Source organism: Schistocerca serialis, chromosome 12 (genome assembly GCF_023864345.2).
Source record: "Schistocerca serialis cubense isolate TAMUIC-IGC-003099 chromosome 12, iqSchSeri2.2, whole genome shotgun sequence".
Taxonomy (NCBI): Eukaryota; Metazoa; Arthropoda; class Insecta; order Orthoptera; family Acrididae; genus Schistocerca; species Schistocerca serialis.
Genome location: NC_064649.1, coordinates 18,337,894 through 18,359,374, shown reverse-complemented (window position 1 = coordinate 18,359,374; position 21,481 = coordinate 18,337,894). Strand labels below are relative to the sequence as shown.

Genomic DNA, 21,481 nt, shown 5'->3' with positions numbered 1-21,481 from the left:
CAATGGCTGGAAGCTATTCGTTCATATTCCTTTTTAATCCATATATGTATAGAAGTTTATAAAATCGAAAGTCATTTGATCTGTATTTAGGTTGTTATTTTTTCCTCATTCTCGCGCATTTTGTAGAGTATATACTCTTATTGCTCAGTGTTGCGCTCTCTTTGAACTTGTGTCTGTGTGTTGTTATTCTGATTAATTAAAGTCGATCAGTACTCAACGTTCTTATAATCGGTATAATGATTAAGAGTGTTAATTTTTACTTGAATACCTGAAAGGATTACCTGGGCTACGCTATAGATAACGAGTGTCGTTTCATAGTTTTCTTTAAGAATAATCGAAATTCCTGGAGGGAAAAATACGTAAAATAATACTTGTAGCAGACTGGTGCGTGCTGCACATAAACATGTAATAAAAAACAGTTAGCAAAAGTTAAAGAGAGTTGAAAATAAGAAGATTAAAATATATGGTCGATGTTAGAAGCTCAGGAAGTACAAGCTTGAGGTAGTAGGAGCGCTCGTAAATAATTAGCTCGATCGCAAATAGACATGCGTGACAGTTAAACATGCGCGATGTCGTACAACGCGATCGTAAATATTGGGATGGCGCATAAGTTCGCAGCGTTTCATCCATAATTTTAATAAACACAACAGAAACTCATAACAAAAGACTTTTGTCATAAATAATATATGCTTCTTCAGTATTATAAAAGTCTGACAACGCTGGGGTAACTTTTCGATTCCGCAATTGTACAAATCACATGTGGTTTTGAGGCAAAGAACTCGTGGAGCCATGTTCGGAGCGCAGTTTCATCCATAAAGGAATTTCCCTCAGTTTCGGATGATAAAAGACTGGGGAAGGTGAAAATCTGAGGGCGCAAGATCAGGTGTTTTTTGTGAGTCTAGCAAAATGCGGGAGGGCGTTACCGTAGAGGAGCATCACTTCACGCAATATTCCTCGTCGTTGTTCTTCGATTGCGTCTGCACTGTCATTGTTTCACTAGATGCATAACATATTTTGTGGATGTTTGAGCAGGGCTTTGTAGGGAAGCTGCTGCTTTGTTCGCGCACAGCCATTCCTTTCTTTTCCTTATTTTTAATAAAGACACCATTTCTCGTCACCAGTAACGGTACGGGACGGGAATGGTCGGTGGTGTTCACGAGCCAATTGATGACGAGGAAGCAAAGATGCACATATGGCCATCCGCTGATTTTTGTGATGTTTGCTTAGCACGTGCGGTACTCACGCAGTCGACTTTTAAACCTTCCTTATTGCATGCAAATGTCGCACGAATGTGGAATGATCACAGTTCATCACTTTTGCCAGTTCTCGAGTACACTGACGTGAATCGTTGTGGATTAATGCATTTAAACGATCTTCGTCCAGCCCCAAAAGCCTTCCTGAATGTCGAGTGTCACTGATGTCAAAACGATCCTCCTCAAAACGAGGAAACCAATTTCTTCTCGTGCCCTGTGCATTGGGATTATTCTCGTACACAGCGCAAATGCTCCTGACTGTCTCCGCTGCTATCGCCCCTCTACTCGACTCAAGCAGAAGAATATGTTCCGAATGTTTCGATTTCTCCATTTGGCACTCCATATTCTAGCGTTCACAGCTACACTCACTATCTCCAAACGACAAAAATGAAAACTCAAATAGCCACAGTGACTACAAATAAAAAATGATAATCGGTAAATAAACTCATAGCAACCGGAATACCAATATGCAAAAAAAAAAAAAAAAAAAAAAATTAAAAAAAAATGGTGCAGGGTGTTGGGCCATTATCTACATCTACATCCATACTCCGCAAGCCACCTGATGGTGTGTGGCGGAGGGTACCTTGAGTACCTCTATCGGTTCTCCCTTCTATTCCAGTCTGGTATTGTTCGTGGAAAGAAGGATTGTCGGTATGCCTCTGTGTGGGCTCTAATCTCTGATTTTATCCTCATGGTCTCTTCGCGAGATATACGTAGGAGGGAGCAATATACTGCTTGACTCCTCGGTGAAGGTATGTTTTCGAAGCTTCAACAAAAGCCCGTACCAAGCTACTGAGCGTCTCTCCTGCAGAGTCTTCCACTGGAGTTTATCTACCACCTCCGTAACGCTTTCGCAATTACTAAATGATCCTGTAACGAAGCGCGCTGCTCTCCGTTGGATCTTCTCTATCTGTTCTATCAACCCTATCTGGTACGGATCCCACACTGCTGAGCAGTATTCAAGCAGTGGGCGAACAAGCGTACTGTATCCTACTTCCTTTGTTTTCGGATTGCATTTCCTTAGGATTCTTCCAATAAATCTCAGTCTGGCATCTGCTTTACCGACGATCAACTTTATATGATCCTTCCATTTTAAATCACTCCTAATGCGTACTCCCAGATAATTTATGGAATTAACTGCTTCCAGTTGCTGACCTGCTATAGTGTAGCTAAATGATAAGGGATCTTTCTTTCTACGTATTCGCAGCACATTACGCTTGTCTACATTGAGATTCAATTGCCATTCCCTGCACCATGCGTCAATTCGCTGCAGATCCTCCTGCATTTCAGTACAATTTTCCAATGTTACTGTTGTGGATTTGCAGGAGAGCCAACCCAGGAATATTAGAGGAAGCCGAAAGGCACGCGTTTTAGCTCACGCAGGCTGGCGTGAGGTCTGGAACAGGAAAGGGAAATTAGAATGTAGAAAAACGGACGTAGCTGGTGGAATACTTAACTTTAATCCATTAATGGTGAACGTCGGTCTGACGGTACATGATTAACAAGATCAATAGCAAATGATAATGTCGCCTTGCTAGGTCGTAGCAAATGACGTAGCTGAAGGCTATGCTAACTATCGTCTCGGCAAATGAGGACGTATTTTGTCAGTGAACCATCGCTAGCAGAGTCGGCTGTACAACTGTGGCGAGTGCTAGGAAGACTCTCTAGACCTGCCGTGTGGCGGCGCTCGGTCTGCAATCACTGACAGTGGCGACACGCGGGTCCGACGTATACTAACGGACCGCGGCCGATTTAAAGGCTATCACCTAGCAAGTGTGGTGTCTGGCGGTGACACCACAATTACAACCTCTTGATATACCACAGCAAAACGCCTCTGTGAACTTCCGATGTCATCCACAATGTCATTTATGTATATTGTGAATAGCAACGGTCCTACGACACTCCCCTGCGGCACACCTGTAATCACTCTTACTTTGGAAGAGTTCTCTCCATTGAGAATGACATGCTGCTTTCTGTTATCTAGGAACTCTTCAATCCAATCACACTATTGGTCTGATAGCCCATATGCTCTTACTTTGTTCATTAAACGACTGTCGGGAACTGTATCGAACGCCTTGCGGAAGTCAAGAAACACGGCATCTACCTGGGAACCCGTGTCTATGGCCCTCTGAGTCTCGTGGACGAATAGCGCGAGCTGGGTTTCAATGATCGTCTTTCTCGAAACCCATGCTGATTCCTACAGAGTAGATTTCTAGTCTCCAGAAAAGTCATTATACTCGAACATAATACGTGTTCCAAAATTCTACAACTGATCGACGTTAGAGATATAGGTCTATAGTTCTGCACATCTGTTCGACGTCCCTTCTTGAAAACTGGGATGACCTGCGCCCTTTTCCAATCCTTTGGAACGCTATGCTCTTTTAGAGACCTACGGTACACTGCTGCAAGAAGGGGGGCAAGTACCTTCGCGTACTCTGTGTAAAATCGAACTGGTATCCCATCAGTTCCAGCGGCCTTTCCTCTTTTGAGCGATTTTAATTGTTTCTCTATCCCTCTGTCGTCTATTTCGATACCTACCATTTTGTTATCTGTGGACAATCTAGAGAAGGAACTACGGTGCAGTCTTCCTCTGTGAAACAGCTTTGGAAAAAGACATGTAGTATTTCGCTCTTTAGTCTGTCATCCTCTGTTTCAGTACCACTTTGGTCACAGAGTGTCTGGACATTTTGTTTTAGGATTTTCTGCCAAGTCAGTACATAGACCTTTACTTTCGAATTCATTGAACGCCTCTCGCATAGCCCTCCTCACACTACATTTCGCTTCACGTTATTTTTTGTTTGTCTGCAAGGCTTTGGCTATGTTTATGTTTGCTGTGAAGTTCCCTTTGCTTCCGTAGCAGTTTTCTAACTCAGTTGTTGTACCACGGTGGCTCTTTTCCATCTCTTACGATCTTGCTTGGCACATACTCGTCTAACGCATATTGTACGATGGTTATGAACTTTGTCCACTGATCCTCAACACTATCTGTACTTGAGACAAAACTTTTGTGTTGAGCCGTCAGGTACTCTGAAATCTGCTTTTTGTCACTTTTGCTAAACAGAAAAATCTTACAACCTTTTTTAATATTTCTATTTACGGCTGAGATCATCGATGCAGTAAACGCTTTATGATCGCTGATTCCCTGTTCTGCGTTAACTGTTTCAAATAGTCGGGTCTGTTTGCCACCAGAAAGTCTAATATGTTATTGCCACTAGTCGGTTCTCTGTTTAACTGCTCAAGATAGTTTTCGGATAAAGCACTTAAAAAAATTTCACTGGATTCTTTGTCCCTGCCACCCGTAATGAACGTTTGAGTTTCCCAGGCTATATCCGGCAAATTAAAATCTCCACCCAGAGCTTTAACATGGTGGGGAAATCTGCTCGAAATATTTTCCAAATTATCCTTCAGGTGCTCAGCCACAACAGCTGCTGAGCCAGGTGCCCTATAGAGACATCCAATTACCATGTCTGAGCCTGCTTTGACCGTGACCTTCACCCAAATTATTTCACATTTCAGATCTCCGTCAATTTCCTTAAATTATAACAAGTTTAAGTTGAAAATTAAGATTATGAGAGCTTAACGGTCGAAGCGTTATAGCGAAAATAAATGGGGGGTTAACAGTTTTGTGTTACTTGTTTCTGTGCACCACGCACCAGTCCGCTATAGGTCCGTGCTTGCCTTTCTCTTGTTTGAGGAATTTAGGTATTTCTAGTCTTTTAATACTCCTTATTTGCGACGTCATAGGAAAAGATTCGCAACAGTTCTCTCGAGATTACTCTGAAATGAACCGCATGTTATGGTCATTCGTACTTCCAGATTTTTAAAACTGAATCTCTCGATTTTTAAAAATCTCCAGATTTTTTGTTTTTGTAATTGGCAGGTGTACACATACAAACATCATCCACACTCTGTCTTTGCTTCTGTCTCAATTACGAAAGCTTACAGAAAACTGGGCTACAGATCTCTTACGACATGGGTTTTCAAACTGTGTGTTGCGAGTCAGAGGCATAGCGGCCTTGCAGTTCTTGCTTCACAGTGGTTTCCTAAACATAATAACCTGGTTTGTTTGTTTTCTGAGTAAAGCAGTAACGTGTGCGCTAGTAGTGATGTCTAGCGAGGCAGCGAGTCGAAGTTAACAGGAATGCCACTTTTCCAAACCCCAGGGCTGGATAACTTGTCGATCATACAGGAGTGAAGAAAATGCTAATAGTTTACTGCAGATGTCATTAGTGATATAACTAATCTGTTGTACCTAGAATTCTAAACATATCAAAATTTAGTTTTAATGTTGTATTAACACAAAAATAAAAAATAAAATAAAGTCGTCTCCTTTCCATTCTTATTTATAATGCATGGATTTACCATTGAAACACGAACGGAATTTTTAAATGAACATTTACAGGCAATTTGTTATATTCAATTCATGAATTAAAAGAGAGAGAAATGAAAAGTCTTGAAGAAATTGTCCAACAGTAACAAGCGCACTTCTGTTTGAAGATCGCTTTTCGCTAAGGCTAAGGGCTTGTTCCTTCTGACCACTGGTTCTTCATCATACTGAAGATTCTTTCACAAAATGAGTTACCGGTAGGAACTGAAAATATGTATGATGCAACACAAAGCCAATGGGAACGGGAGATGTCAACTGCGATCTACCGCCCAAAGAAATGCGCCAAAATGTGTCCTGCTTTACTACCTTGAGCTCCAGTGTATGCATTCCGGAAATAGCAGAATTCATTCTTTAACTAAGCTTCATTCAGATTGAGACTCTGTAACATTACGAGTCAAGATAGCTGTAACGGAAATTGAATAGTGTAAAGTTATCATTAAAAACGCACGCCGCGCGATTTGTGACGATTTGGTTGGTCATAATAGTAGTAACATGCTTTTGAATACAATTAAAATATAACGGCGATATCTGTTTAGTGTTATTGGAAATAATATGTAGTAAATTGCTAATTGTACGTTGTTAAAAATATAGGTGCGAATTTTAAATAGCTACAGTGTATAATCAGACTAACAAATGGACATTCAGTTACGCGAAATAGCGGACAGCGAAGTGTGGTCATTAAATTGATTACACCTACAGGGCGGTCAATTCCGGGATAAGTCTATTCGCATCTCACGAGGGACGCGGTATTGAAACCGGTTTTTTTTATTATATCGCGGAGAGCGGGCTTCAATTTATAAAAAGGAGAAAAGCTGTATCATTATCATTGACTGTTGGTGTTAAGCAACCAAAACTGTTCATCAAAGGGTTTCGGTGAATGAGTGGTGAATGCTAAATGAAACTGTGAACGAAGTTATGTTAAATAAAGCAGAAGAGACAAGACAGTTTGGTCATATCTGTTATTATTCCATAAACCGTAACATTTCTTTTCGTTGTACGAAGCCTTTATAGACGATCGTTATGACAATTTGCTTTGAAGGGATCTCGTTACGAGTTAAGTTTTGGGGACCTGGTCAAGAGGGGATAGTTCGTAGATCTTAACTACTGCAGCTATTCTGGAATCAGGTGCTACCGTGACCGTTGTGTGTTGTCAATGGCTTAAGGTCATCATATCTCATGCTCTAAGATCGACGCGCCTTTCCTCTTGCTATAACGGTGCCTCACGGCATCAACGACAACGCCGACGGCGAAGGAAGATACGGTAGAACTCTACTTTTTGACAGTTTTTAAAACAATTGTAGGCGAAAATCTTCGTGTTCTTTAAAGAGAAAAACTGGTATGCAGATTTAACACGTTGTTCCCAGGAAAGTCACAGTTTTAGGACAAAGAGTCAATGCAACTTGATAAGAAAGATTATGCATTATTTTCTAAACTCTGCCGCTGTGATTTTAATATTTCTTCCAGGATTTCATGAACTTTGTTTCCTAAGTATTTATCTTGTTTCCTGCTCTCTGGCTCCCTCTTATGGTCCCTTATCACTGTTTGGAAATCAACATGAGTAACAAAGCTGAGCCGGCCACAGTGGCCGAGCGGTTCTAGGCGCTTCAGTCTGGAACCGCGCTGCTGCTACGGTCGCAGATTCGAATCCTGCCAGGGGCATTGATGTGTGTGATGTCCTTAGGTTAGTTAGGTTTAAGTAGTTCTAAGTCTAGAGGACTGATGACCTCAAATGTTAAACCCATAGTGATTAGAGCCATTTAAACCATTTTGAACAAAGCTGTTTTCTAACAACAGTTTCGAACAGGGAAAATGTAGATAGCATTCAGGAAGTTTCTTCGGCATCATGCTCGCCTTTTGATGTCTCAAACTGCCAAATCAGTCTTAAACAATCTGAAAATTTACTCAGTGACTGAACATTTGATTCAGGAGATGTGCCAGTTCATTGTAGATTTTGAGAACTAATGCCTCTACATCATAACGAAATGTTTTAAGGCGGCATTTTTCAATATTATTTGTGGCATAGCAGTTGTAGTCTACTCTCAAATTTCATTTTTCAGTAAGACAAAAACCGAACTGTTTTTGCCAATGTTCACTATAGCACTGTATGCACTTACTTGATTCGAATGAAAGCCATTAGATTCTGCAGTGTTTTTTATTGCGTGGAAAATATTTTTTAGGTTTTTTTTGAAGTCTTCATAAACATATAGCAATCTTTGACGCACCGCGTGGTCAACATCAAAGTACTGAACTGTATGACGAAACTTTTTATACACTCAAAAAAATAGGGATCACGGAGAAATTACCCGACAGGGACAGAAATCAATACATTTCATTATACTCACAGACAAATAAATCCTTACAGGGAAAATTGGATGATAAATTCGACAGAAAGAGCTCTACAAATTGCGGTAAGAGAAACTATGGCTTCCCATTAGGGGCAACAAAACGGGGTGTGAAATAAGGTGGGCGTACCGCTGTGCTGTAAGGATGCTGGGGATGTCAACTAAAGGGTCCTGCATCTAAGACCATCACACCTGATTGTTGGGACGTGTGGCTGGCGGCAGAATCTGTCAAATTCATGTTTATTCTGCAAAATTCTGTATTTTTAAGTATCGATGTTCACTGTATGTACGTCTCATTTCGACGATATGATGTGACGCAAGCGGGAGCTTACCACGGTCGCATTATATCACATGGAGGGCTGCGATGTTTGCTTGGCTAAATTTGCTTGGGAGCGGCAGATACGACTGAATCAACTCTACTCCAAGGAGGAGCGACATGAAAAAAGAAAAAGTAAACACGTATTATGCAACTGCACTGGGTGCGTTTATTAACTGACGCTGCAGGAAGCTGCGAAGTTAAATATATATCAATAGCGTCCAGAGACTATATCTGGTTTCAGTAAACAGGGAGAGTAAATATAAAATGTCAGTAACATTCTAAAGTAAATACGTTGAAAGTTAAGATACCTGTTTATCTACGCGCTATTGGAAAGTACCGTCGTTCCACAATTGTAAGTTACATACAATGAAGAGCTAAAGAAACAGGTGCACCTGCCTAATATCGTGTAGCGCCCCCGCAAGCGCGCAGAAGTGCCGCAACACGACGTGGCATGGACTCGACTAATGTCTGAACTAGTACTGGAGAGAACTGACACCGTGAATCCTGCAGGGCTGTCCATAAATCGGTAAGAGTGCGATGGGTGAAGCTCTCTTCAGAACGGCGAGTTGCAAGGCATCCAAGAATTTGGTGGCCAGCTGAAGTGTCTAAACTCAGAAGAGTGTTTCTGGAGCCACCCTGTACTATTCTGGGCGTGTGGGGTGTCCTGCTGGAATTGCCCAAGTCCGTCGGAATGCACGATGGACATAAATGGATGCTGGTGGTGAGACAAGATGCTTAGTACGTATCACCTGTCAGACTCGTATCTAAACGTATCAAGCGTCCCATATCACTCCCAACTGCACACGCCCCACACCATTACAGAGCCTCTGCCAGCTTGAACAGTCCGTTGCTGACATGCAGGGTCCATGGATTCATGAGATTGTCTCCATACCAGTACACGTCCATCTGCTCGATGCAATTTGAGACTAGTCCGACCAGGCAACATGTTTCCAGTCATCAACAGCCCAATGCCGGTGTTGACAGGCCGAGGCGAGATGTAAAGATTTGTGTCGTGCAGTCACCAAGGGTACGCGAGTGGGCCTTCGGCACCGAAAGCCCATATCGCACTTTGACACTTGTTGATGGTCCATCATTGAAATATGCAGCAATTTGCCGAATGGTTGCACTTCTGTCTCACTGAACGATTCTCTTCTGTCGTCGTTGGTCCCGTTCTTGCAGGATCTCTCTCCGGCCGCAGCGATGTCGGAGATTTCATTTTCAATGGATTCCTCATATTCAGGGTACACCCGTGAAATGGTCGTACGGAAAAATCCCCACTTCATCGTTACTTCGGGATTGCTGTGTCCCATAGCTCGTGCGCCGATTACTACATCACGTTGAAAGTCACTTAAATCTTTGTAATGTGCCATGTAGCAACAGTAACCAATCCAACAACTGCGCCAGACATGTTTTGTCTTATGCAGTCTTTGCCGACCGCAGCGCCGTATACTGCCTGTATACATAACTTTGTATTTGAATACGCATGCCTATATCTTCTATGGCGCTTCAGTGTAGAATGACTTGAAATGGCTCTGAGCGCTATAGGACTTAACTGCTGAGGTCATCAGTCCCCTAGAACTTAGAACTAAGTAAAGCTAACTAATCTAAGGACATCGCACACATCCATGCCCGAGGCAGGATTCGAACTTGCAACCGTAGCGGTCGCGCGGTTCCAGACTGTAGCGCCTAGAACCTCTCGGCCACTCCGGCCGGCTAGAATGACTTGAGCAAGATTCTCTGTAAATATAGATAAGTGTAAGGTAACGTCAGTAACACAGAGAAACAACCTGATAGTATGTGATTACGAGATTACTGGTGAAAATGGTAAGCTCGTCACATCATCGTATTAGTATTCCATATTTCTAGATTTCCGAAAGTCGTTTGACACGATAACCCATTGCAGGTTGTTAACGAAAGTACGAACGTTTGGAATAAGTTCACAGATGTGTGAACTCGAAGACTTCTTAGACAAAGAATCCAGTACGTCGTCCTCTACGGCGAATATTCATCAGAGGCAAGGGTATAGTCAGGAGTGCCCCAGGGAAGTGTAAAAGGACCGCTGTAGTCCTTTTTTACACAAATGATTTGGAAGATAGGGTGGGCTGCAATCTGCGATTGTTTGCTGATGACACTGTGGTTTACGGTAAGGTGTCAAAGTTGAGTGATACAAGACGACTGAGACAAAATATCCAGTTAGTGTGATGAATGGCAGCTAGCTCTTAATGTGGAAAAATGTAAGTTAATGCCGAGGAGTAGGAAGATCAAGCCTGTAATGTTGGATACAGTATTACCAGTGTCCTGCTTGACACAGTCAAGTCGTTTAAACACACTATGTGATCAATAGTATCCGGACACCCCCAAACACCTACATTTTTCATAGTAGGTGCATTGTGCTGCCACCTACTGCCAGTTACTCCGTATCAGCGCCCTCAGTAGTCGTTAGACATCGTGAGAGAGCAGAATGGGGCGCTCCTCGGAACTCACGGACTTCGAACGTAGACAAGTGATTGGGTGTCACTTGTGTCATACGTCTGTACGCGAGATTTCCACATTCCTAAACATCTCTAGGCCCACTGTTTCCGATGTAATAGTGAAGGGACACGTACTGCACAAAAGCGTACAGACCAACCTCGTCTGTTGACTGACAGAGACCGCCGGCAGTTGAAGATGGTCGTAATGTGTAGTAGGCAGACATCTATCCAGACCATCATACAGGAATTCCAAACTGCATCAGGATCCACTGCAATGGTCGTGTTTTTCGTGGAGGGGGCTTGCACACCTTGTTGTTTTACTGACACTATCACAGCACAGGCCTTCATTGATGTTTTAAGCACCTTATTGCTTCCTACTGTTGAAGAGCAATTCGGGAATGGCGATTGTATCATTCAACACGATCGAGCACCTGTTCATAATGCACGGCCTGTGGCGGAGTGTTTACACGACAATAACATCCCTGTAATGGACTGGCCTGCACAGAGTCCTGACCTGAATGCTATAGTACACCTTTAGGATGTTTTGTTTCAAATGGCTCTGAGCACTATGGGACTTAACATCTGAGGTCATCAGTCCCCTAGAACTTAGACCTACTTACACCTAAGACCGTAGCATAGGATGTTTTGGAACGCTGACTTCTGCCAGGCCTGACCGACCGTGAAGAATGGGCTGCCATTCCCCAAGACACCTTCCAGCACCTGATTGAACGTATACCTGCAAGAGTGGAAGCTGTCATCAAGTCTAAGGGTGGGCCAACACCGTAGTGAATTCCAGCATTACTGATGGAGGACGCTACGAACTTGTACGCCATTTGCAGTCATGAGTGCGGATACTTTTGATGACATAGCGTATCTGGGCGTAACGTTGCAGAGCGATATGAGATGAAACGAGTTGTGAGAACCGTGGTAGGGAAGGCGGTTGGTCGACTTGGCTATATTGAGAGAATTTTAGGGAAGTGCGGCTCATTTGCAAAGGAGACCGCACGTAGGACGCTGGTGCGACCTAGTTTTGAATACTGCTCGAGTGTTTGGGATTCGTACCAGGCCGGATCGAAGGAAGACATCAAAGCAATTCATGGTAGTTTTGTTACGGTTAGGTTCGAACAACACGTTAAGTGTTAACAGAAGTGCTTCGGGAACTCATCTGCGGATCCCTGGAGGAAAGATGACAGTCTTTTCTTGAAACACTATTGAGAAACCAGAATGAGATTTTCACTCTGCAGCGGAGTGTGCGCTGATATGAAACTTCCTGGCAGATTAAAACTGTGTGCCCGACCGAGACTCGAACTCGGGACCTTTGCCTTTCGCGGGCAAGTGCTCTACCAACTGAGCTACCGAAGCACGACTCACGCCCGGTACTCACAGCTTCACTTCTGCCAGTACCTCGTCTCCTACCTTCCAAACTTTACAGAAGCTCTCCTGCGAACCTTGCAGAACTAGCACTCCTGAAAGAAAGGATATTGCGGAGACATGGCTTAGCCACAGCCTGAGGGACGTTTCCAGAATGAGATTTTCACTCTGCAGCGGAGTGTGCGCTGATATGAAACTTCCTGGCAGATTAAAACTGTGTGCCGAGTTCGAGTCTCGGTCGGGCACACAGTTTTAATCTGCCAGGAAGTTTCACTATTGAGAAAATTTAGAGAACCGGCATTTGAAGCTGACGGCCGAACGATTCAACTGCCGCCAACATACATTGCGCGTAAGGACCAGAAAGACAAGACTCGAAAAATTTGGTCTCATAGGAGGCATATAGATAGTCGTTTTTCCCTCACTCTATTTGCGAGTGGAACAGGAAAGGAAGTGGTTAGTAGTGGTACAGGGTATCCTCCGCCACGTACTGTACGGTGGCTTGCAGATTATCTATGTAGATGTAGATTGGTATCTGCCTGTAGCACTGAGAAGCTATATTAAATTTGACGATTACAAAAAATTGACCAAGTGCGAATAGGACTTGCTCTCTGACAGATTAACAAAAACTTAATTATCTATACAGATAATAATAATAGCTTAGTGTGGCTCAGTGGTGTGTTGCAAGTCAGCTACTTGAGCGTCCCTAGCCTATCCCAGTTAACAGACCGGGGATAGGGAATATACAATTTAACCTAGAATGGAAATTGGCGACCCCTAACAATACTGAGAAGTGAAGGCTGGGTTAAAACAAAGACTGAAAAATGCGCGGACCAACCCAAGTTCGATCCCACTACCTCTCGTTTTTCCAGCCACGAGTTCTAATGGTACATTGCCAGGGCTGACAGCTACAAACTTTTGTTTATGTCGCACAACTTCTGATGTTGCGATTTTTTTCCCGGCAGGGTGTATGCGAATGTGACGCCTCTATCCGTTCCTGAGAAAAGGGGCTGATAAAAGTCGGTCATACTGTCAGACGGATAAGGATTCTGTTTTTACCGACCGACGTATGTGACACTATAACTGAGTATTAGAGAAGGCTAATGGAAGACTGAAAATTTATAAGAAGGCCTGTGGTAAAGTGCAGTCCACAAGTATTGCAAATCGCTTACAAGCCACTACTGTAAGCTGACCGGAGTAGCCAAACGGTTCTAGGCGCTACAGTCTCGAACCGCGCGATCGCTACGGTCGCAGGTTCGAATCCTGCCTCGGGCATGGATGTGTGTGATGTCCTTAGGTTAGTTAGGTTTAAGTAGTTCTAAGTTCTAGGGGACTGATGACCTCAGATGTTAAGTCCCATAGTGCTCAGAGCCATCAGTTCTTTCTTATCACGTGAAAACAGTCTAGCTTTCGGTTTGAACGTGTTTACGTTCCTTCAACTGATGTTACTCTTTAGTATTTTGGTTGACTGAGATGCCCATTCATTATTCCGAGCGAAAACTAGTCTGTAGTGCTTTCATTCGTTAAACTGAAGCAGTGATATACAAATGAGGTACACATACCACTTACCACCCCAAGGGTACGTGAAGATATGTGAGGAGGTGGGCCAACGTCAAAATAAGCCTCAAACGTGCTCATTTAATTACACACTGAACAGAGTAATTATTCGTCCCATTATTTACAAGTGATTAATATGTTGCTGTGGATTACGTTGTTCCAGTTGGAATTAACGCGTAACTAATTAGGTTCATGTAGCGTTAGGGATACAACGTTGAGCACAAAAGTTCCATTACGAGTACTTGAAGGATTAAGGAACACTGACAAATTTTAGCGGGAGTTAACATTTCGTTTTAATGAAAAGCTATGATGGTCTCCAAAAATTAAAAATCATTTTAATTTAGCCCATAAACAGATACTCAGCCATTTATTTGTGTTGAAGGTAAATAATTATATTGTGCAGAAAAGTGCGTCACCAGCTACGTGGATGCAAATCACACCAACGCACCAATGTAAACAATGTCAAATCATATTCTGAAGCTACGTTGATTAAGAAAATTGGCAAACGATGAAAGATGCTGTTCACAAAAAAGTACTTCCGACAATTGACAATAAACGTCTAAAATACCTGATGTCACAAAACAATTAAAAGTAATATGTCGTACACGCTTCCTGTTCGCGTCACCTCAACCGTTTACTGAAAGAGAATTATTCAATCCAGTCAAAAAGTAGATACACGGTTTTGCCAAAAAAAGCTATATTGGCTGAACGTGTAGTGAAAAAAACTTGAAAAATTTCTGACTTTATCAATTAAAAAAAAATCTCAGTTCCTTCTGTTTCTAGCACTTTAGCGTCTACTTCCTTTCTAAAACAGCACAAAATTCTTTGTAAATATGATCACTACAACTTTTTTCTACATCCAGTACCAAGGGGGCAACAGTTCGTTCAAAATTGTTCAAATGGCTATGAGCACTATGGGACTTAACTTCTGAGGTAATCAGTCCCCTGGAACTTAGAACTACTTAAACCTAACTAACCTAAGGACATCATACACATCCATGTGCCCGAGGCATGATTCGAACCTGCGACCGTAGCGATCGCGCTGTTCCAGACTGTAGCGCCTAGAACCGCTCGGCCACTCCGGCCGGCAAGTCCGTCAAACGATTTTTTCAGACTTTCTGCAACATGGTAAAAGATCAAGTATTTGAGCAGTTTTATTTCAGTATCTGTTTATCTGGTTGAAATGTATTATATTACGTTCTGTTTTAAATTGGAACTGAACATCTAACGTTGTGACATGCTAATCACGTGTAGCATCACCAACATTATGTTCCGTATCTATCAACAGAATCAGGGCGTAATCATTTTTTTACTTGGTTCTCCAGTGTTTCCAACCATATGAACAGGTTAAAAGAAATGAAATCTCCCGCCCCCAACCTTTGCATTTTTTCTCGACGGTTTGACTGGATGGGTGCAAACCAGGGGTTAGAAAGGGAGGAGCCTTCATTAGTTTAAAAGTAATGAAGTAATCGTTAATTTATTTAAACATAAATTTACAATATAGCACCGGTTATTAATTTTTAAAGGCTACCAAAAAGTGATGAATTACAAAAATATTGTATATAAGTAAATAAATACATGAATTTCGGAAGTACTTTATTTTTAGAAGTACGACCTTTTATTCGTCCCTGAAATAATAAATATTTGTCTATAAACAATAAAGGCTATCTAGTCATGGTTTATGTACAGCATTGCCCATGGGAAATTGCACATTTTCATTTTATTGAGCCGGCCGGTGTGGCAGAGCGGTTCTAGGCGTTTCAGTCTGGAACCGCGTGACCGCTACTGTCCCAGGTTCGAATCGTGCCTCGGACATCGATGTGTGTGATGTCCTTAGGTTAGTTAGGTTTAAGTAGTTCTAAGTTCTAGGAGACTGATGACCTCAGATGTCAAGTCCCATAGTGCTCAGAGGACCCCCGCCCCCATGAACCATGGACCCTGCCGTTGGTGGGGAGGCTTGCGTGCCTCAGCGTTACAGATAGCCGTTCCGTAGGTGCAACCACAACGGAGAGGTATCTGAACAGGCCAGACAAACATTTCAGTAGTTGCAAGGCCAACAGTCTGGATGATGGACTGATCTGGCCTTGTAACAATAACCAAAACGGCCTTGCTGTGCTGGTACTGCGAACGGCTGAAAGCAAGGGGAAACTACGGCCGTAATTTTTCCCGAGGGCATGCAGCTTTGCTGTATGATTAAATAATGATGGCGTCCTCTTTGGTAAAATATTCCCGAGGTAAAATAGTCCCCCAATCGGATCTCCGGGCGGGGACTACTTAGGAGGACGTCGTTATCAGGAGAACGAAAACTGGCGTTCTACGGATCGGAGCGTGGAATGTCGGAGCGTGGAATGTCAGATCCCTTAATCGGGCAGGTAGGTTAGAAAATTTAAAATGGGAAATGGATAGGTTAAAGTTAGATATAGCGGGAATTAGTGAAGTTCGGTGCCACGAGGAACAAGACTTTTGGTCAGGCGAATACAGGGTTATAAATACAAAGTCAAATAGGGGTAACGCAGGAGTAGGTTTAATACTGAATAGGAAAATACACTCCTGGAAATTGAAATAAGAACACCGTGAATTCATTGTCCCAGGAAGGGGAAACTTTATTGACACATTCCTGGGGTCAGATACATCTCATGATCACACTGACAGAACCACAGGCACATAGACACAGGCAACAGAGCATGCACAATGTCGGCACTAGTACAGTGTATATCCACCTTTCGCAGCAATGCAGGCTGCTATTCTCCCATGGAGACGATCGTAGAGATGCTGGATGTAGTCCTGTGGAACGGCTTGCCATGCCATTTCCACCTGGCGCCTCAGTTGGACCAGCGTTCGTGCTGGACGTGCAGACCGCGTGAGACGACGCTTCATCCAGTCCCAAACATGCTCAATGGGGGACAGATCCGGAGATCTTGCTGGCCAGGGTAGTTGACTTACACCTTCTAGAGCACGTTGGGTGGCACGGGATACATGCGGACGTGCATTGTCCTGTTGGAACAGCAAGTTCCCTTGCCGGTCTAGGAATGGTAGAACGATGGGTTCGATGACGGTTTGGATGTACCGTGCACTATTCAGTGTCCCCTCGACGATCACCAGTGGTGTACGGCCAGTGTAGGAGATCGCTCCCCACACCATGATGCCGGGTGTTGGCCCTGTGTGCCTCGGTCGTATGCAGTCCTGATTGTGGCGCTCACCTGCACGGCGCCAAACACGCATACGACCATCATTGGCACCAAGGCAGAAGCGACTCTCATCGCTGAAGACGACACGTCTCCATTCGTCCCTCCATTCACGCCTGTCGCGACACCACTGGAGGCGGGCTGCACGATGTTGGGGGGTGAGCGGAAGACGGCCTAACGGTGTGCGGGACCGTAGCCCAGCTTCATGGAGACGGTTGCGAATGGTCCTCGCCGATACCCCAGGAGCAACAGTGTCCCTAATTTGCTGGGAAGTGGCGGTGCGGTCCCCTACGGCACTGCGTAGGATCCTACGGTCTTGGCGTGCATCCGTGCGTCGCTGCGGTCCGGTCCCAGGTCGACGGGCACGTGCACCTTCCGCCGACCACTGGCGACAACATCGATGTACTGTGGAGACCTCACGCCCCACGTGTTGAGCAATTCGGCGGTACGTCCACCCGGCCTCCCGCATGCCCACTATACGCCCTCGCTCAAAGTCCGTCAACTGCACATACGGTTCACGTCCACGCTGTCGCGGCATGCTACCAGTGTTAAAGACTGCGATGGAGCTCCGTATGCCACGGCAAACTGGCTGACACTGACGGCGGCGGTGCACAAATGCTGCGCAGCTAGCGCCATTCGACGGCCAACACCGCGGTTCCTGGTGTGTCCGCTGTGCCGTGCGTGTGATCATTGCTTGTACAGCCCTCTCGCAGTGTCCGGAGCAAGTATGGTGGGTCTGACACACCGGTGTCAATGTGTTCTTTTTCCCATTTCCAGGAGTGTATAAATGCGGGTAAGCTACTACAAACAGCGTAGTGAACGCATTATTGTGGCCAAGATAGATACTAAGCCCATACCTACTACAGTAGTACAAGTTAATATGCCAACTAGCTCTGGAGATGACGAAGAAATTGATGAAATGTATGATGAAATAAAAGAAATTATTCAGATAGTGAAGGGTGACGAAAATTTAATAGTCATGGGTGACTGGAATTCAGTAGTAGGAAAAGGGAGAGAAGGAAACGTAGTAGGTGAATATGGATTGGGGCTAAGAAATGAAAGAGGAAGCCGCTTGGTAGAGTTTTGCACAGAGCACAACTTAATCATAGCTAACACATGGTTCAAGAATCATAAAAGAAGGTTGTATACATGGAAGAAGCCTGGAGATACTGACAGGTTTCAGATAGATTATATAATGGTAAGACAGAGATTTAGGAACCAGGTTTGAAATTGTAAGACATTTCCAGGGGCAGATGTGGACTCTGACCACAATCTGTTGGTTATGACCAGTAGATTAAAACTGAAGAAACTGCAAAAAGGTGGGAATTTAAGGAGATGGGACCTGGATAAACTGAAAGAACCAGAGGTTGTACAGAGTTTCAGGGAGAGCATAAGGGAACAATTGACAGGAATGGGGGAAAGAAATACAGTAGAAGAAGAATGGGTAGCTTTGAGGTATGAAGTAGTGAAGGCAGCAGAGGATCAAGTAGGTAATAAGATGAGGGCTAGTAGAAATCCTTAGGTAACAGAAGAAATATTGAATTTAATTGATGAAAGGAGAAAATATAAAACTGCAGTAAATGAAGCAGAAAAAAAGGAATACAAACGTCTCAAAAATGAGATCGACAGGACGTGCAAAGTGGCTAAGCAGGGATGGCTAGAGGATAAATGTAAGGATGTAGAGGCTTATCTCACTAGGGGTAAGATAGATACTGCCTACAGGAAAAAAGAGACCTTTGGAGAGAAGAGAACCACTTGCATGAACATCAGGAGCTCAGATGGAAACCCAGTTCTAAGCAAAGAAGGGAAAGCTGAAAGGTGGAAGGAGTGTAAAGAGGGTCTATACAAGGGCGATGTACTTCAGGACAATATTATGGAAATGGAAGAGGATGTAGATGAAGATGAAATGGGAGATATGATACTGCGTGAAGAGTTTGACAGAGCACTGAAAGACCTGAGTCGAATCGAGGCCCCCGGACTAGACAACATTCCATTAGAACTACTGACGGCCTTGGGAGAGCCAGTCCTGAAAAAAGTCTACCATCTGGTGAGCAAGATGTATGAGACAAGAGAAATACCCTCAGACTTCAAGAAGAATATAATAATTCCAATGCCAAAGAAAGCAGGTGTTGACAGATGTGAAAATTACCGAACTATCAGTGTAATAAGTCACGGCTGCAAAATACTAATGTGGATTCTTTACAGAGGAATGGAGAAACTAGTACAAGCCGACCTTTGGGGAGATCAGTTTGGTTTCTGTAGAAATATTGAAACACGTGAGGCAATACTGACCCTACGACTTAACTTAGAAGGTAGATTACGGAAGGGCAAACCTACGTTTCTAGCATTTGTAGACTTAGAGAAAGCTTTTGACAGTGTTGACTGGAATACTCTCTTTCAAATTCTGAAGGTGGCAGGGGTAAAATATAGGAAGCGAAAGGCTATTTACAATTTGTATAGAAACCAAATGGCAGTTATAAGAGTTGAGGGGCATGAAAGGGAAGCAGTGGTTGGGAAGGGAGTGAGACAGGGTTGTAGCCTATCCCCGATGTTATTCAATCTGTATATTGAGCAAGCAGTGAAGGAAACAAAAGAAAAATTCGGAGTAGGTATTAAAATCCATGGAGAAGAAATAAAAACTTTGAGGTTCGCCGATGACATTGTAATTCTGTCAGTGACAGCAAAGGACTTGGAAGAACAGTTGAACGGAATGGACAGTGTCTTGGAAGGAGGATATAAAATGAACATCAACAAAAGCAAAACGAGGATAATGGAATGCAGTCGAATTAAGTCGAGTGATGCTGAGGGAATTAGATTAGGAAATGAGACACTTAAAATAGTAAAGGAGTTTTGCTATTTGGGGAGCAAAATAACTGATGATGGTCGAAGTAGAGAGGATATAAAATGTAGACTGGCAATGGCAAGGAAAGCGTTTCTGAAGAAGAGAAATTTGTTAACATCGAGTATTGATTTAAGTGTCAGGAAGTCATTTCTGAAAGTATTTGTATGGAGTGTAGCCATGTACGAAAGTGAAACATGGACGATAAATAGTTTAGACGAGAAGAGAATAGAAGCTTTCGAAATGTGGTGCTACAGAAGAATGCTGAAGATTAGATGGGTAGATCACATAACTAATGAGGAGGTGTTGAATAGGATTGGGGAGAAGAGAAGTTTGTGGCACAACTTGACTAGGAGGTGGGATCGGTTGGTAGGACATGTTCTGAGGCATCAAGGGATCACCAGTTTAGTATTGGAGGGCAGCGTGGAGGGTAAAAATCGTAGAGGGAGACCAAGAGATGAATACACCAAGCAGATTCAGAAGGATGTAGGCTGCAGTAGGTACTGGGAGATGAAGAAGCTTGCACAGGATAGAGTAGCATGGAGAGCTGCATCAAACCAGTCTCAGGACTGAAGACCACAACAACAACAGTGCTCAGAGCTATTTGAACCATTTTTCATTTTATTATTACGAGACTTAGGATATGCGTCATGTCTGTTCAGAAAATTCCGAAACTTTGTCCACAAAATTTTTCTACATTTACCTTTTACTTATTGTGCATGGTCTCCCTCGTAATACTCTCCTCCACAATTGATACACCGCTCCCAATGCAGTTGTCACTTCCGGAAGCAGTCTTGGTAACCGTCTTGCTGGATCACAGGAATCGCCGTCAGAGAATTTTCTTGTATCTCGTCTGTCGTTGCAAATCTTTGTCCTTTAATTCGAAATAATGCAAGACATGTTATTTGGTCATTCTTGTGCCAGAGTGCAGTGCCATGCCTCTTGACACAGAATTCTTCTGTCGCATGTCACTATATTTCGCTCTGAGGAATTAAAAGCGTATATTTTGTAATGGAAGCCATCATACCTAAATTCAGGATACTGAAAATTATAGTGTTCTGTGGTGCCTCTCCTATTACAGGTCGACCGGTTTGACATCGTACCCTCTTAAAAAACTCACAATTAATACTGGCTGGGATTATTTGTAAGCGGGAGAATAAGAACTCTTCAGAAAATTTGTACTCTTTGTTGCGTATTAGCTAATAACTTTATCTTCTGAATATAGGAAACACAAAATCAGTAAAGACAAGAGACAAGCAAGACAGTAGACGTTCTTTTAATCCTTAGGTCCCCACATTTTTACTCTCTTATCTTGCTACAGCTTTACACGTCGTGCTTTCCTTTATGCGAAAGACTCCATTACCTCATCAAAGTTCGTCAAACATTTTCTACATCTACATCTACATTGATACTCCGCAAGCCACCCAACGGTGTGTGGCGGAGGGCACTTTACGTGCCACTGTCATTACCTCCCTTTCCTGTTCCAGTCGCGTATGGTTCGCGGGAAGAACGACTGTCTGAAAGCCTCCGTGCGTGCTCTAATCTCTCTAATTTTACATTCGTGATCTCCTCGGGAAGTATAAGTAGGGGGAAGCAATATATTCGATACCTCATCCAGAAACGCACCCTCTCGAAACCTGGCGAGCAAGCTACACCGCGATGCAGAGCGCCTCTCTTGCAGAGTCTGCCACTTGAGTTTATTAAACATCTCCGTAACGCTATCACGGTTACCAAATCACCCAGTGACGAAACGCGCCGCT

At 43.4% G+C, this 21,481-nt stretch overlaps 1 protein-coding gene across 1 annotated transcript in view; it reads left to right on the top strand.

Annotated features, from left to right (window-relative positions):
* Window positions 1-21,481, top strand: part of LOC126428077 (uncharacterized) — a 293,361-nt gene that overhangs the window by 125,696 nt on the left and 146,184 nt on the right. The gene's annotated exons all lie outside the window — the stretch shown is intronic.